The sequence below is a fragment of the Triticum urartu genome, chromosome 2, assembly GCF_003073215.2.
Source record: "Triticum urartu cultivar G1812 chromosome 2, Tu2.1, whole genome shotgun sequence".
In the NCBI taxonomy this organism is placed as follows: Eukaryota; Viridiplantae; Streptophyta; class Magnoliopsida; order Poales; family Poaceae; genus Triticum; species Triticum urartu.
In genome coordinates, this window is record NC_053023.1 from 581,422,305 (window position 1) to 581,437,467 (window position 15,163).

Genomic DNA, 15,163 nt, shown 5'->3' on the forward strand with positions numbered 1-15,163 from the left:
GCAATTAGGGCAGGTCCAACAATTTGTTGCCCATACTTTCTTCACAATAAATTCCTAAGATACCTATTTATCTTCCTGATAATGGAAGAATGCAGTGTTAGGGTGCTTATGAAGAAAATTGGAAGGGCTGAAAAAACCGACTTAACTAGAAGAAATCTTCAATCATATGAAAGCATAGTTGAGCACTCAGATAGTCTTTTTTTTTAATTTTCTGGCAAATGGCGATAAAATCTACCACCTTGAGTCTGTTGGCACTCAGAGGTAACCCTAAATATGTGAACGGGAAGTTCCCTCCTTTTCATCCGAGAGCATTGAGGAGCTGTGTGAAATCACTTCTTTCATATTTATATGGGTCATGGTTGATTTGTGATAATTTATTTTCAATCTAGTTTGACCTGCATAGTGTTTCAACAAATTATTCGCTTGTTCCACTTGGCTTTGAATGGCAGGGATTAAAATGGCACATTCAAGTCCTGATTTTCGAGTAATACAATATGCAGATGCAATTTCAATTTATTTTGTGTTATCCTTACTTGTTCCAAAGACAGTTACTACATTACGCAGATATAAAATAACCACACACAAGGGCACCAACACACCATTCATGCTCAAACCAAGTCCACATAAATCAGTCTAAATCGTGGGCTAGCTACAGAAGCAGCCGACGAGCAGCATGCGTGTGCACAGTGACGAGCGAGATGTCGTCCACCACAGGACCGCATAGTGTGGCTTCAGACGTCATGTGGTGATTCCAGCTGTGGAACACCACGCACGTCAGGTTGGCAATCATCGTGAAACGAAGCTCGGCGAGCTTGGACCCGCCCGTGCCATGGGACTCGTACATCACCTTCAGGGTCCCTGCCTCGCGTACGCACCCACGGCTAGGGACCCGCTGCACCCATTGCCTGCATCGCTGACGGAGAACGAGAGAATGTACGACCGTCCAGGCATGGTGCTCACCTCCAGCAGCAGTGCGCACTCTAGACCGGCCACCAGCTCCATGGCACGCGTGTTGTGCGGAATGACGTGGTGCAGCTTGTCGACATACTTGATGACCTTCGATCCCGACATGATCATCCACCATGGAAGAGGCGAGTGCTCGTCCTCGACGTTGGGCGGCACCAGCACCCCCCACGGCGTGTCCGGGAAGATGTACGGACCCTCCTCGAAGTCCCCATTCCTCAGCAAATTGTTGGGGAATGTAGTATTTCAAAAAAATTCCTACGATCACACAAGATCTATCTAGGAGAAGCATAGCAACGAGCAGGGAGAGTGTGTCCACGTACCTCGTAGACCGAAAGCAGAAGCATTAAGTAATGCGGTTGATGTAGTCGATCATCTTCGCTATCCAACCGATCAAGTACCGGACGCACGACACCTCTGCGATCTGCACACGTTCAGCTGGTGACGTCCCTCGAACTCTAGATCCAGCTGAGGCCGAGGGAGAGTTTCGTCAGCACGATGGCATGGTGACGGTGTTGATGAAGTTACCGACGCAGGGCTTCGCCTAAGCACTACGACAAAATGACCGAGGTGGAATTCTTTGGAGGGGGCACCACACATGGCTAAGAAATCAACTTGTGTGTCTATGGGGTGCCCCCTTCCCCCGTATAAAAAGGAGTGGAGGAGGGGGCCGGCCGGCCTTACAGGGCGCGCCCCAAGGGGGGGGGATCCTACTCCTACTAGGAGTAGGTTCCCCCCTTTCCTAGTCCCACTAGGAGGGGAAGGAAAGGGAAGAGGGAGACACGGAAAGGGGGGGCCGGCCCCCCTCCCCAATTAGGGTTGGGCTTGGGGGGGCGCCCCCTCCAGTTGTCCGCCTCCTCCTCTCTTCCACTAAAGCCCATGAAGGCCCATTAACCCCCCGGGGGGTTTCGGTAACCCCCCGGTACTCCAGAAAATGCCCGAACCTATCTGAAACCTTTCCGGTGTCCAAACATAACCTTCCAATATAACAATCTTCATGTCTCGACCATTTCGAGACTCCTCGTCATGTTCGTGATCACATTTGGGACTCCGAACAACCTTTGGTACATCAAATCACATAACTCATAATACATATCGTCATCGAACATTAAGCGTGCGGACCCTACGGGTTCGAGAACTATGTAGACATGACCGATACTCATCTCCGGTCAATAACCAATAGCGAAACCTGGATGCTCATATTGGTTCCTACATATTCTACGAAGATCTTTATCGGTCAAACCGCATAACAACATACATTGTTCCCTTTGTCATCGGTATGTTACTTGCCCGAGATTCGATCGTCGGTATCATCATACCTAGTTCAATCTAGTTACCGGCAAGTCTCTTTACTCGTTCCGTAATGCATCATCCCTTAACTAAGTCATTAGTCACATTGCTTGCAAGGTTTATAGTGATGTGCATTACCAGAGGGCCCAGAGATACCTCTCCGACAATCGGAGTGACAAATCCTAATCTTGATCTATGCCAACTCAACAAACACAATCGAAGACACCTGTAGAGAATCTTTATAATCACCTGGTTATGTTGTGACATTTGATAGCACACTAAGTGTTCCTCCGATATTCGGGAGTTGCATAATCTCATAGTTATCGGAACATGTATAAGTCATGAAGAAAGCAATAGCTATAAATGAAATGATCATAGTGCTAAGCTAATGGATGGGTCATGTCAATCACATCATTCTCTAATTATGTGATCCCGTTCATCGAATGATAACTCATGTCCATGGCTAGGAAACTTAACCATCTTTGATTAACGAGCTAGTCAAGTAGAGGCATACTAGTGACACTCTGTTTGTCTATGTATTCACACATGTACTAAGTTTCCAGTTAATGCAATTCTAGCATGAATAATACACATTTATCATGATATAAGGAAATATAAATAACAACTTTATTATTGCCTGTAGGGCATATTTCCTTTAGTCTCCCACTTGCACTAAAGTCAATAATCTAGATTACACTGTAATGATTCTAACACCCATGGAGTCTTGGTACTGATCATGTTTTTCTCGTGAGAGAGGCTTAGTCAATGGGTCTGCAACATTCAGATCCATATGTATTGATGTCTGCTACACAACCTTATTCTTGTAGACGTTGTTGGGCCTTCCAAGTGCAAAGGTTTGTAGGATAGTAGCAAATTTTCCTCAAGTGGATGACCTCAGGTTTATCAATCCGTGGGAGGCGTAGGATGAAGATGGTCTCTCTCAAACAACCCTGCAACCAAATAACAAAGAGTCTCTTGTGTCCCCAACACACCCAATACAATGGTAAATTGTATAGGTGCACTAGTTCGGCGAAGAGATGGTGATACAAGTGCAATATGGATGGTAGACATAGGTTTTTGTAATCTGAAAATTAAAAAAACAGAAAGGTAATAATGATAAAAGTAAGCACAAACGGTATTTCAATGTGTTGAAACAAGGCCTATGGTTCATACTTTCACTAGTGCAAGTTCTCTCAACAATAATAACATAATTGGATCATATAACAGTCCCTCAACATGCAACAAAGAGTCACTCCAAAGTCACTAATAGCGGAGAAACAAACGAAGAGATTATTGTATGGTACGAAACCACCTCAAAGTTATCCTTTCTGATCGATCTATTCAAGAGTCCGTAGTAAAATAACACGAAGCTATTCTTTCCGTTCAATCTACCCTAGAGTTCGTACTAGAATAACACCTTAAGACACAAATCAACCAAAACCCTAATGTCACATAGATACTCCAATGTCACCTCAAGTGTCCGTGAGTATGAGTATACTATATGCATCACACAATCTCAAATTCATCTATTCAACCAACACAAAGAACTTCAAAGAGTGCCCCAAAGTTTCTACCGGAGAGTCAAGACGAAAACGTGTGCAAACCCCTATGCATAAGTTCACAAGGTCACGGAACTCGCAAGTTGATCACCAAAACATGCATCAAGTAGATCACATGAATATCCCATTGTCACCACAGATAAGCACATGCAAGACATACATCAAGTGTTCTCAAATCCTTCAAGACTCAATCCGATAAGATAACTTCAAAGGGAAAACTCAATTCATCACAAGGAGATAGAGGGGGAGAAACATCATAAGATCCAACTATAGTAGCAAAGCTCGCGGTACATCAAGATCGTGCCAAATCAAGAACACGAGAGAGAGAGAGATCAAACACATAGGTACTGGTACATACTCTCAGCCCCGAGGGTGAACTACTCCCTCCTCTTCATGGAGAGCGCCGGGATGATGAAGATGGCCACCTGAGAGGGATTCCCCCCTCCGGCAGGGTGCCGAAATGGGTCTAGATTGGTTTTCGGTGGCTACACAGGCTTGCGGCGGCGGAACTCCCGATCTAGGTTATGTTCTAGAAGTTTGGGTATATATAAGAGGTTTTGGCGTCGGGAACAAGTCAGGGGGTCTCCGAGGCGGCCACGAGGTAGGGGGGCGCGCCCCCACTCTCGTGGGTGCCTCGGGACTCTTCTGGCCCATCTCCGATACTCCGTGGGCTTCTTCTGGTCCAAAAATAATCTTCATGAAATTTCAGGTCAATTGGACTCCGTTTGGTTTTCCTTTTCTGCGATACTCAAAAACAAGGGGAAAAAAATAGAAACTGGCACTGGGCTCTAAGTTAATAGGCTAGTCCCAAAAATCATATAAAATAGCATATAAATGCATATAAAACATCCATGATTGATAATATAATAGCATGGAACAATCAAAAATTATAGATACGTTGGAGACATATGAAGCATCCCCAAGCTTAATTCCTGCTCGTCCTCGAGTAGGTAAATGATAAAAACAGAATTTTTGATGTGGAATGCTACCTAACATATTCATCAATAATATTCCTTATTGTGGCAAGAATATTCAGATCCAAAATATTCAAGACAAAAGTTTAATATTCACATAAAAACAATAATACTTCAAGCATACTAACCAAGCAATTATGTCTTCTCAAAATAACATAACCAAAGAAAGCTCATCCCTACAAAATCATATAGTTTGGCCATCATTTTCGTCACACAAAATGCTCCCATCATGCACAACCCTGATGACAAGCCAAGCAATTGTTTCATACTTTAGTATTCTCAAACTTTTTCAACTTTCACGTAATACATGAGCGCGAGCCATGGACATAGCACTATGGGTGGAATAGAATATGATGATGGAGGTTGTGTGGAGAAGACAAAAAAAGAGAGTCTCACATTGACGCGGCTAATCAATGGGCTATGGAGATGGCCATCAATTGATGTCAATGCGAGGAGTAGGGATTGCCATGCAATGGATGCACTAGAGCTATAAATGTATGAAAGCTCAACAAAAGAAACTAAGCGGGTGTGCATCCAACAAGCTTGCTCACGAAGACCTAGGGCATTTGAGGAAGCCCATTGTTGGAATATACAAGCCAAGTTCTATAATGAAATATTCCCACTAGTATATGAAAGTGACAAAATGAGAGACTTTCTATCATGAAGATTGATACGTCTCCAACGTATCTATAATTTTTGATTGCCCCATGCTATATTATCTACTGTTTTGGGCAATATTGGGCTTTATTTTCCACTTTTATATTATTTTTGGGACTAACCTATTAACCGGAGGCCCAGCCCAGATTTGTTGTTTTATGCCTATTTCAGTGTTTCGAAGAAAAGGAATATCAAACGGAGTCGAAACGGAACGAAATCAACTGGAGAAGTTATTTTTGGAACGGAAGCCACCGGATAGACTTGGACTCCACGTCAGGAGATACGGGAGGTGCTCACGAGGGTGGGGGGCGCGCCCCCTGCCTCGTGGGGCCCCCGTAGCTCCTCCGACGTACCCCCTGCACCCATATATACCTACGTATCGTAAAACTTCCAGAAGGCACAATAGATCGGGAGTTCCGCCGCCAGAAGCCTCCGTAGCCACCGAAAACCAATCTAGACCTGTTCCGGCACCCTGCCGGAGGGGGAAATCCCTCTCCAGTGGCCATCTTCATCATCCCGGTGCTCTCCATGATGAGGAGGGAGTAGTTCTCCCTCGGGGCTGAGGGTATGTACCAGTAGCTATGTGTTTGATCTCTCTCTCTCTCTCGTGTTCTTGAGGTGATACGATCTTGATGTATCGCGAGCTTTGCTATTATATTTGGATCCTATGATGTTTCTTTCCCCCTCTACTCTCTTGTAATGGATTGAGTTTCCCCTTTGAAGTAATCTTATCGGATCGAGTCTTTAAAGATTTGAGAACACTTGATGTATGTCTTGCCATGCGTATCTGTGGTGACAATGGGATACCACGTGATTCACTTGATGTATGTTTTGGTGATCAACTTGCGGGTTCCGCCCATGAACCTATGCATAGGGGTTGGCACACGTTTTCATCGTGATTCTCCGGTAGAAACTTTGGGGCACTCTTTGAGGTCCTTTGTGTTGGTTGAATAGATGAATCTGAGATTGTGTGATGCATATCATACAATCATGCCCACGGATACTTGAGGTGACATTGGAGTATCTAGGTGACATTAGGGTTTTGGTTGATTTGTATCTTAAGGTGTTATTCTAGTACGAACTCTAGGGCTGTTTGTGACACTTATAGGAATAGCCCAACGGATTGATTGGAAAGAATAACTTTGAGGTGGTTTCGTACCCTACCATAATCTCTTCGTTCGTTCTCCGCTATTAGTGACTTTGGAGTGACTCTTTGTTGCATGTTGAGGGAAAGTTATGTGATCCAATTATGTTATCATTGTTGAGAGGACTTACACTAGTGAAAGTATGAACCCTAGGCCTTGTTTCAACGCATTGCAATACCGTTTATGCTCACTTTTATCATTAGTTACCTTGCTGTTTTTATAATTTCAGATTACAAATACCTTTATCTACCATCCATATACCACTTGTATCACCATCTCTTCGCCAAACTAGTGCACCTATACAATTTACCATTGTATTGGGTGTGTTGGGGACACAAGAGACTCTTTGTTATTTGGTTGCAGGGTTGCTTGAGAGAGACCATCTTCATCCTACGCCTCCTACGGATTGATAAACCTTAGGTCATCCACTTGAGGGAAATTTTCTACTGTCCTACAAACCTCTGCACTTGGAGGCCCAACAACGTCTACAAGAAGAAGGTTGTGTAGTAGACATCAAAGATCGTGGTGCTACTTTGAAGAACAAGTGTGGAAAAAGGATAGTAGCATTGGCCCTTCTCCCGTTTTCTCTCATTTCTTTGTTTTTTTTGTATTTTTTGTATTTTTTTGTTTTTTGGGCCTTTCTCTTTCTTTCTCTCTTTTTCTCTTTTTTTATTTCCTCACACGGGACAATGCTCTAATAATGATGATCATCACACTTCTATTTATTTACAACTCAAGGATTACAACTCGATACTTAGAACAAAATATGACTCTATATGAATGCCTCCGGCGGTGTACTGGGATGTGCAATGAATCAAGAGTGACATGTATGAAAATATTATGAATGGTGGCTTTGCCACGAATACAATGTCAACTACATGATCATCCAAGGCAATATGACAATGATGAAGCGTGTCTTAATAAACGTAACGGTGGAAAGTTGCATGGCAATATATCTCGGAATGGCTATGGAAATGCCATAATAGGTAGGTATGGTGGCTGTTTTGAGGAAGATATAAGGAGGTTTATGTGTGATAGAGCGTATCATATCACGGGGGTTGGTGATACGTCCATTTTGCATCATGCTTTTATATCGATATTTATTGCATTATGGGCTGTTATTACACATTACGTCACAATACTTATGCCTATTCTCTCTTGTTTTACAAGGTTTACATAAAGAGGGAGAATGCCGGCAGCTGGGATTCTGGGCTGGAAAAGGAGCAAATATTAGAGACCTATTCTGCACAGCTCCAAAACTCCTGAAACTTCACAGAAGACGTTTTCAGAATATATAAAAAAATACTCAGCGGAAGATATTCACCAGGGGGGCCACACCGTGCCCATGAGGGTGGGGGGCGCGCCCCCTACCTCGTGGGCCCCCTGGTGGCTCTCTGGTGTCCATCTTCTGCTATATGAAGTCTTTCAATGGAAAAAAAATAACAAGCCATCTTCTCGGACGAAACTCCGCCGCCACGAGGCGGAACCTTGGCAGAACCAATCTAGAGCTCCGGCAGAGCTGTTCTGCCAGGGATACTTCCCTCCGGGAGGGGGAAATCATCACCATCGTCATCACCAACGCTCCTCTCATCGGGAGAGGGCAATCTCCATCAACATCTTCACCGGCACCATCTCATCTCCAAACCCTAGTTCATCTCTTGTATCCAATTCTTGTCTCAAAGTCCGGGATTGGTGCTAGTAGGTTGCTAGTAGTGTTAATTACTCCTTGTAGTTGATGCTAGTTGGTTTATTTGGTGGAAGATCATATGTTCAGATCCTATATGCATATTAATACCCCTCTGATTATGAACATGTTTATGCTTTGTGAGTAGTTATGTTTGTTCCTGAGGACATGGAGAAGTCTTGCTATTAGTAGTCATGTGAATTTGGTATTCGTTCGATATTTTCATGAGATGTATGTTGTCTCTCCTCTAGTGGTGTTATGTGAATGTCGACTACATGTCACTTCACCATTATTTGGGCCTAGAGGAAGGCATTGGGGAGTAATAAGTAGATAATGGCTTGCTAGAGTGACAGAAGCTTAAACCCTAGTTTATGCGTTGCTTCGTAAGGGGCTGATTTGGATCCATATGTTTCATGCTATGGTTAGGTTTACCTTAATACATTTGTTGTAGTTGCGGATGCTTGCAATAGAGGTTAATCATAAGTGGGATGCTTGTCCATGTAAGGACAGTACCCAAGCACCGGTCCACCCATATACCAAATTATCAAAGTACCGAACGCGAATCATATGAGCGTGATGAAAACTAGCTTGATGATATTCCCATGTGTCCTCGGGAGCGCTTTTCTCTATATAAGAGTTTGTCCAGGCTTGTCCTTTGATACAAAAGGGATTGGGCCACCTTTCTGCACTTTATTTACTTTTGTTACTTGTTGCTCGTTACAAATATCCTATCACAAAACTATCTGTTACCACTTATTTCTGTACTTGCGGAGAATACCTTGCTGGAAACCGCTTATCATTTCCTTCTGCTCCTCGTTGGGTTCGACACTCTTACTTATCGAAAGGACAACGATAGATCCCCTATACTTGTGGGTCATCAAGACTCTTTTCTGGCGTCGTTGCCGGAGAGTGAAGCGCCTTTGGTAGGTGGAATTTGGTAAGGAAAAATTTATATAGTGTGCTGAAATTTACTGTCACTTGTTACTATGGAAAGTAATCCTCTGAGGGGCTTGTTCGGGGTATCTTCACCCTGACCAGTAGAGCAAAGAGTTGCTCCTCAACCTATTGAACCTACTGAAAATGAAAATGTCTGCTTTGAAATTCCTTCGAGTATGATTGAAAAACTGCTAGCTAATCCCTTTTTAGGAGATGGAATAAAACATCCTGATGAGCATCTAATATAGGTGGATGAAGTTTGTGGATTATTTAAGCTTGTAGGTGTACTTGGAGATGTTGTTAAGAATAAGGTCTTCCCTTTATCTTTGAAGGGAGATGCATCAACATGGTATAAGCTATGTGATGATATGGGGTCTTGGAATTACAAATGATTGAAATTGGAATTTCATCAGAAGTTTTATCCTATGCATCTTGTTCATCGTGATCGCACTTATATATATAATTTTTGGCCTTGTGAAGGAGAAAGCATCGCTCAAGCTTGGGGGAGGCTTAAATCAATGTTATATTCATGCCCCAATCATGAGCTCTCAAGATAAATGATTATTCAAAACTTTTATGCTCGGCTTTCTGATAGCAATCGCACCATGCTTGATACTTCTTGTGCTGGCTCTTTTATGATGAAGACTATTGAATTCAAATGGGATTTATTATAAAGAATTAAATGCAACTCTGAAGATTGGGACCTCGACAAAGGTAAGGAGTCAGGTATGACACCCAGGTTTGATTGTGTTAAATCTTTTATGGATACCGATGTTTTTCGTAAATTTAGCACTAAATATGGACTTGACTCTGAGATACTAGCTTCTTTCTGTGAATCTTTTGCTACTTATGTTTATCTCCCCAAGGAGAAGTGGTTTAAATATCATCCTCCCATAGAAATAAAAGTAGTTGCACCTATTAAAGTTGAAGAAAAGATTGTCACTTATAATGATCCTATTGTTCCTATTGCTTATGTTGAGAAACCACCTTTCCCTGTTAGGATAAAGGATCATGCTAAAGCTTCAACTGTGGTTCGTAAAAGCAATATTAAGACTTATACACCTCATGAGAAAATTAGTTGAACCTGATATTGCTATTGTTAAAGATCTCTTGTCTGATAATATTGATGGGCATGTTATTCATTTCCTTGATGAGACTGCTAGAATTGCTAAACCTTGTGCTAAAGTTAAAAATAGACCGGTGGTAGGCATGCCTGTTATTTCTGTTAAAATAGGAGATCATTGTTATCATGGATTATGTGATATGGGTGCTAGTGCTAGCGCAATACCTTATTCCTTATACAAAGAAATTATGCATGATATTGCACCTGCTGAGATAGAAGATATTGATGTCACAATTAAACTTGCCAATAGAGATACTATTTCACCAATGGGAATTGTTAGAGATGTTGAAATCTTGTGTGGGAAAACTAAATATCCTGCTGATTTTCTTGTTCTTGGTCCCCACAAGATAGCTTTTGTCCCATTATATTTGGTAGACCCTTCCTGAACACTGTTAATGCTACCATAGATTTCAAAAGGGATGTTGTTACTATCGCTTTAGATGATATGACTCATGAATTTAATTTCTCTAAATCTAGTAGACAACACCATAAGAAGAATTACCTAGTAAGGATGAAATTATTGGTCTTGCTTCTATTGCCGTACCTCCTAGTGATCCTTTAGAACAATATTTGCTAGACCAGGAAAATGATATGTTTATGAATGAAAGAAGGGAAATAGATGAAGTATTCTTTAAACAGGAACCTATTCTGAAACACAATTTGCCTGTTGAAATCCTAGGGGATCCTCCTCCACCCAAGGGTGATCCCGTGTTTGAGCTTAAACCATTACCTGATGCTCTTAAATATGCTTATCTTGATGAGGAAAAGATATATGCTGTTATTATTAGTGCTAACCTTTCAGAGCATGAGGAAGAGAGATTACTGGAAACTCTGAAGAAGCACCGTGCTGCTATTGGGTATACTCTTGATGATCTTAAGGGTATTATTCCCACTCTATGTCATCATAAAATTAATTTGGAAGAAGATGCTAAACCAGTTCGTGATCATCAACAACGGCTGAATCCTAAAATGAAAGAAGTGGTAAGAAAGGAAATACTAAATCTCCTTAAGGCATGTATAATCTATCCCGTTGCTGATAGTCAGTGGGTAAGTCCTGTCCATTGTGTCCCTAAGAAGGGAGGTATTACTGTTGTTCCTAATGATAAAGATGAATTGATTCCTCAAAGAATTATTACAGGTTATAGGATGGTAATTGATTTCCGCAAATTAAATAAGGCAACTAAAAAGGATCATTAACCCTTACCTTTTATCGATCAAATGCTAGAAAGACTATCCAAACATACACATTTTTGCTTTCTAGATGGTTATTCTGGTTTATCTCAAATACCTGTGTCAGCCAAAGATCAATCAAAGACTACTTTTACTTGCCCTTTTGGTACTTTTGCTTATAGACGTATGCCTTTTGGTCTATGTAATGCACCTGCTACCTTTCAAAGATGCATGATGGCTATATTCTCTGACTTCTGTGAAAAGATTTGTGAGGTTTTCATGGACGATTTCTCCATCTATGGATCTTCTTTTGATGATTGCTTGAGCAACCTTGATTGAGTTTTGCAGAGATGTGAAGAAACTAATCTTGTCTTTAATTGGGAAAAGTGCCACTTTATGGTTAATGAAGGTATTGTCTTGGGGCATAAAGTTTCTGAAAGAGGTATTGAAGTTGATAAAGCCAAGGTTGATGCTATTGAAAAGATTCCATGCCCCAAGGACATCAAAGGTATAAGAAGTTTCCAAGGTCACGCCGGATTTTATAGGAGGTTCATAAAGGACTTCTCAAAAATTTCTCGGCCTCTGACTAATGTATTACAAAAAGATATAACATTTGTTTTTGATGATGATTGTGTAGAAGCATTTGAAATTCTTAAGAAAGAATTGATCTCTGCACCTATTGTTCAGCCACCTGATTGGAATTTACCCTTTGAAATTATGTGTGATGCTAGTGATTATGCTGTAGGTGCTGTTCTAGGGCAAAGAGTTGATAAGAAATTAAACGTTATTCAATATGCTAGTAAAACCCTAGACAATGCTCAAAGAAATTATGCTACCACTAAAAAAGAATTCTTAGCAGCTGTATTTGCTTGTGATAAGTTCAGACCTTATATTGTTGATTCTAAAGTAACTATTCACACTGATCATGCTGCTATTAAATATCTGATGGAAAAGAAAGATGCTAAACCTAGACTTATTAGATGGGTTCTCTTGCTACAAGAATTTGACTTAAATATTGTTGATAGAAAGGGAGCTGAGAACCTTGTTGCAGACAACTTGTCTAGGTTAGAAAATGTGCTTGATGACCCACTTCCTATTGATGATAGCTTTCCTGATGAGCAATTAAATGTCATAAATGCTTCTCATATTGCTCCATGGTATGATGATTATGCTAATTACATTGTTGCTAAGTTTATACCACCTAGTTTCACATACCAGCGCAAAAGAAAAAGTTCTTCTATGATTTGAGGCATTACTTTTGGGATGACCCGCATCTTTATAAAGAAGGAGTAGATGGTGTTATTAGACGTTGTGTACCTGAGCATGAACAGGAATAGATCCTACGCAAGTGTCACTCCGAAGCTTATGGAGGACACCATGCTGGAGATAGAACTTCACATAAGGTATTGCAATTTGGTTTTTATTGGCCTACTCTCTTCAAGGATGCCCGTAAGTTTGTCTTATCTAGTGATGAATGTCAAAGAATTGGTAATATTAGTAGACGTCAACAAATGCCTATGAACTATTCACTCGTTATTGAACCATTTGATGTTTGGGGCTTTGACTATATGGGACATTTTCCTTCCTCTAATGGATATACACATATTTTAGTTGCTGTTGATTACGTTACTAAGTGGGTAGAAGCTATTCCAACTAGTAGTATTGATCATAACACCTTTATTAAAATGCTTAAAGAAGTTATTTTTCCAAGATTTGGAGTCCCTAGATATTTAATGACTGATGGTGGTTCACATTTTATTCATGGTGCTTTCCGTAAAATGCTTGCTAAATATGATGTTAATCATAGAATTGCATCTCCTTATCACCCTCAGTCTAGTGGTCAAGTAGAATTGAGTAATAGAGAGCTCAAATTAATTTTGCAAAAGACTATTAATAGATCTAGAAAGAATTGGTCCAAGAAACTTGATGATGCATTATGGGCCTATAGAACTGCATATAAAAATCCTATGGGTATGTCTCTGTATAAAATGGTTTATGGGAAAGCATGTCACTTACCTCTCGAACTAGAACACAAGGCATATTGGGCTATTAAAGAACTCAATTATGATTTCAAACTTGCCGGTGAGAAGAGGTTATTTTGATATTAGCTCACTTGATGAATGGAGAACCCAAGCCTATGAAAATGCCAAGTTGTTTAAAGAAAAAGTTAAAAGATGGCATGATAAAAGGATACAAAAGCGTGAGTTTAATGTAGGTGATTATGTATTGCTATACAACTCTCGTTTAAGATTTTTTGCAGGAAAACTTCTCTCTAAATGGGAAGGTCCTTACGTTATCGAGGAGGTCTATCGTTCTGGTGCCATAAAAATCAACAACTTCGAAGGCACAAATCCCGAAGGTGGTGAATGGTCAAAGAATCAAACATTATATCTCAGGTAATCCCATAAATGTTGAAACCAATGTATTGAAACCGTAACCCCGGAGGAATACATAAGGGACACTTTCTGGAACGTTTCGGACTCCGAAAAGGAATAGGTATGTGGTACGGTAAGTAAACCGACTCCAAAACAGTTTTTAAGGCAATATTTCTCCGTTTTGGAATATTTAGAAAAATAGAAAAATAAGAAGCTGTCCGGGAAGGACACGAGGGCTCCACGAGGGTGGAGGGCGCGCCCTACCCCCCTGGGCACGCCCTCCTACCTCGTGGGCACCTCGTGCGCTTTCCGGACTCCATTTGCTTACAGGACACGTATTTTGGTCGGTAAAAATTCATTATATAATCTCCCGGGGGGTTTGACTCCCGTATCACGCAAATATCTCTCATCTTTGTTGTGAGCTATCATGCTGCAGACAGAGCAACATGTCGTCCCAGGATTCGGAAGGAGGAAGCTATGTGGCTGATTACCTTGTAGATCCTAAGGTTTATGGGGATGTGGAGCATTGCGGTTGGACTATAGAAGAAGAAGAGGACTATGAACCCAAGGGAAAGGAGGAATCGAGCTCAAATGAAGATGAAGTCCCACTACCTCAACCTGGGGACATGCATGTGGAGTTCAAAAAGTCAAGCCTCCCGGATAGGGTAAAGAAACCTAAGATCGAGTTTATCCCTTTTCGCCTCTTGCAGGAAAACAAGCAGGAACTATGCAAAAAGATACTGAGCCTGGAACAGGAGATCGAGGACATAAGGGACAAAAATTCTGTCCTCAAGCGCAAATTAAGGAAGAAGCCTACGCCATCAACAAAACCATCACCTTCTCCACCAACAAAGAAGAATTGAGTATCTGGTATGGGCACTCCCCTTGGCAACTGCCAAGCTTGGGGGAGTGCCCCGGTATCGTATCACCATCACTTTTATCTTTACCATTTTCCTTAGTTCGATCCTTTTGGTATTATCTTGATCTAGTAGAATAACGTTTATGGCATGATCTAGTTTTGAGTTTTTCTTTATAATTCCTCTATCTAATCGAGTCCGTGAGCTATATAATAAAGATTAGTGTTGAGTCAAGGGCTTGATTATTTTGCCATGATCCTAAGGGAATAAAAGAAAAGAAAAAGAAATAAAAAGAAACAAAGAGATCATGTGGATCTTGTGGAGAGTAATGAGCTCACATAGAAAAAGTATGATGAATACAAGTTGTTGAGAGTTGACAAGCATAGTTTTGGTCATCGTTGCAATTAATACGAAGTAATAAAGAAAGAGA

The 15,163-nt window shown here is 41.2% G+C and overlaps 1 pseudogene; it reads right to left on the reverse strand.

Moving 5' to 3' along the window:
• Positions 1-649: 649 nt before the first annotated feature.
• The window catches only part of LOC125537358, a 99,760-nt pseudogene continuing 85,246 nt past the window's right edge, over positions 650-15,163 (reverse strand).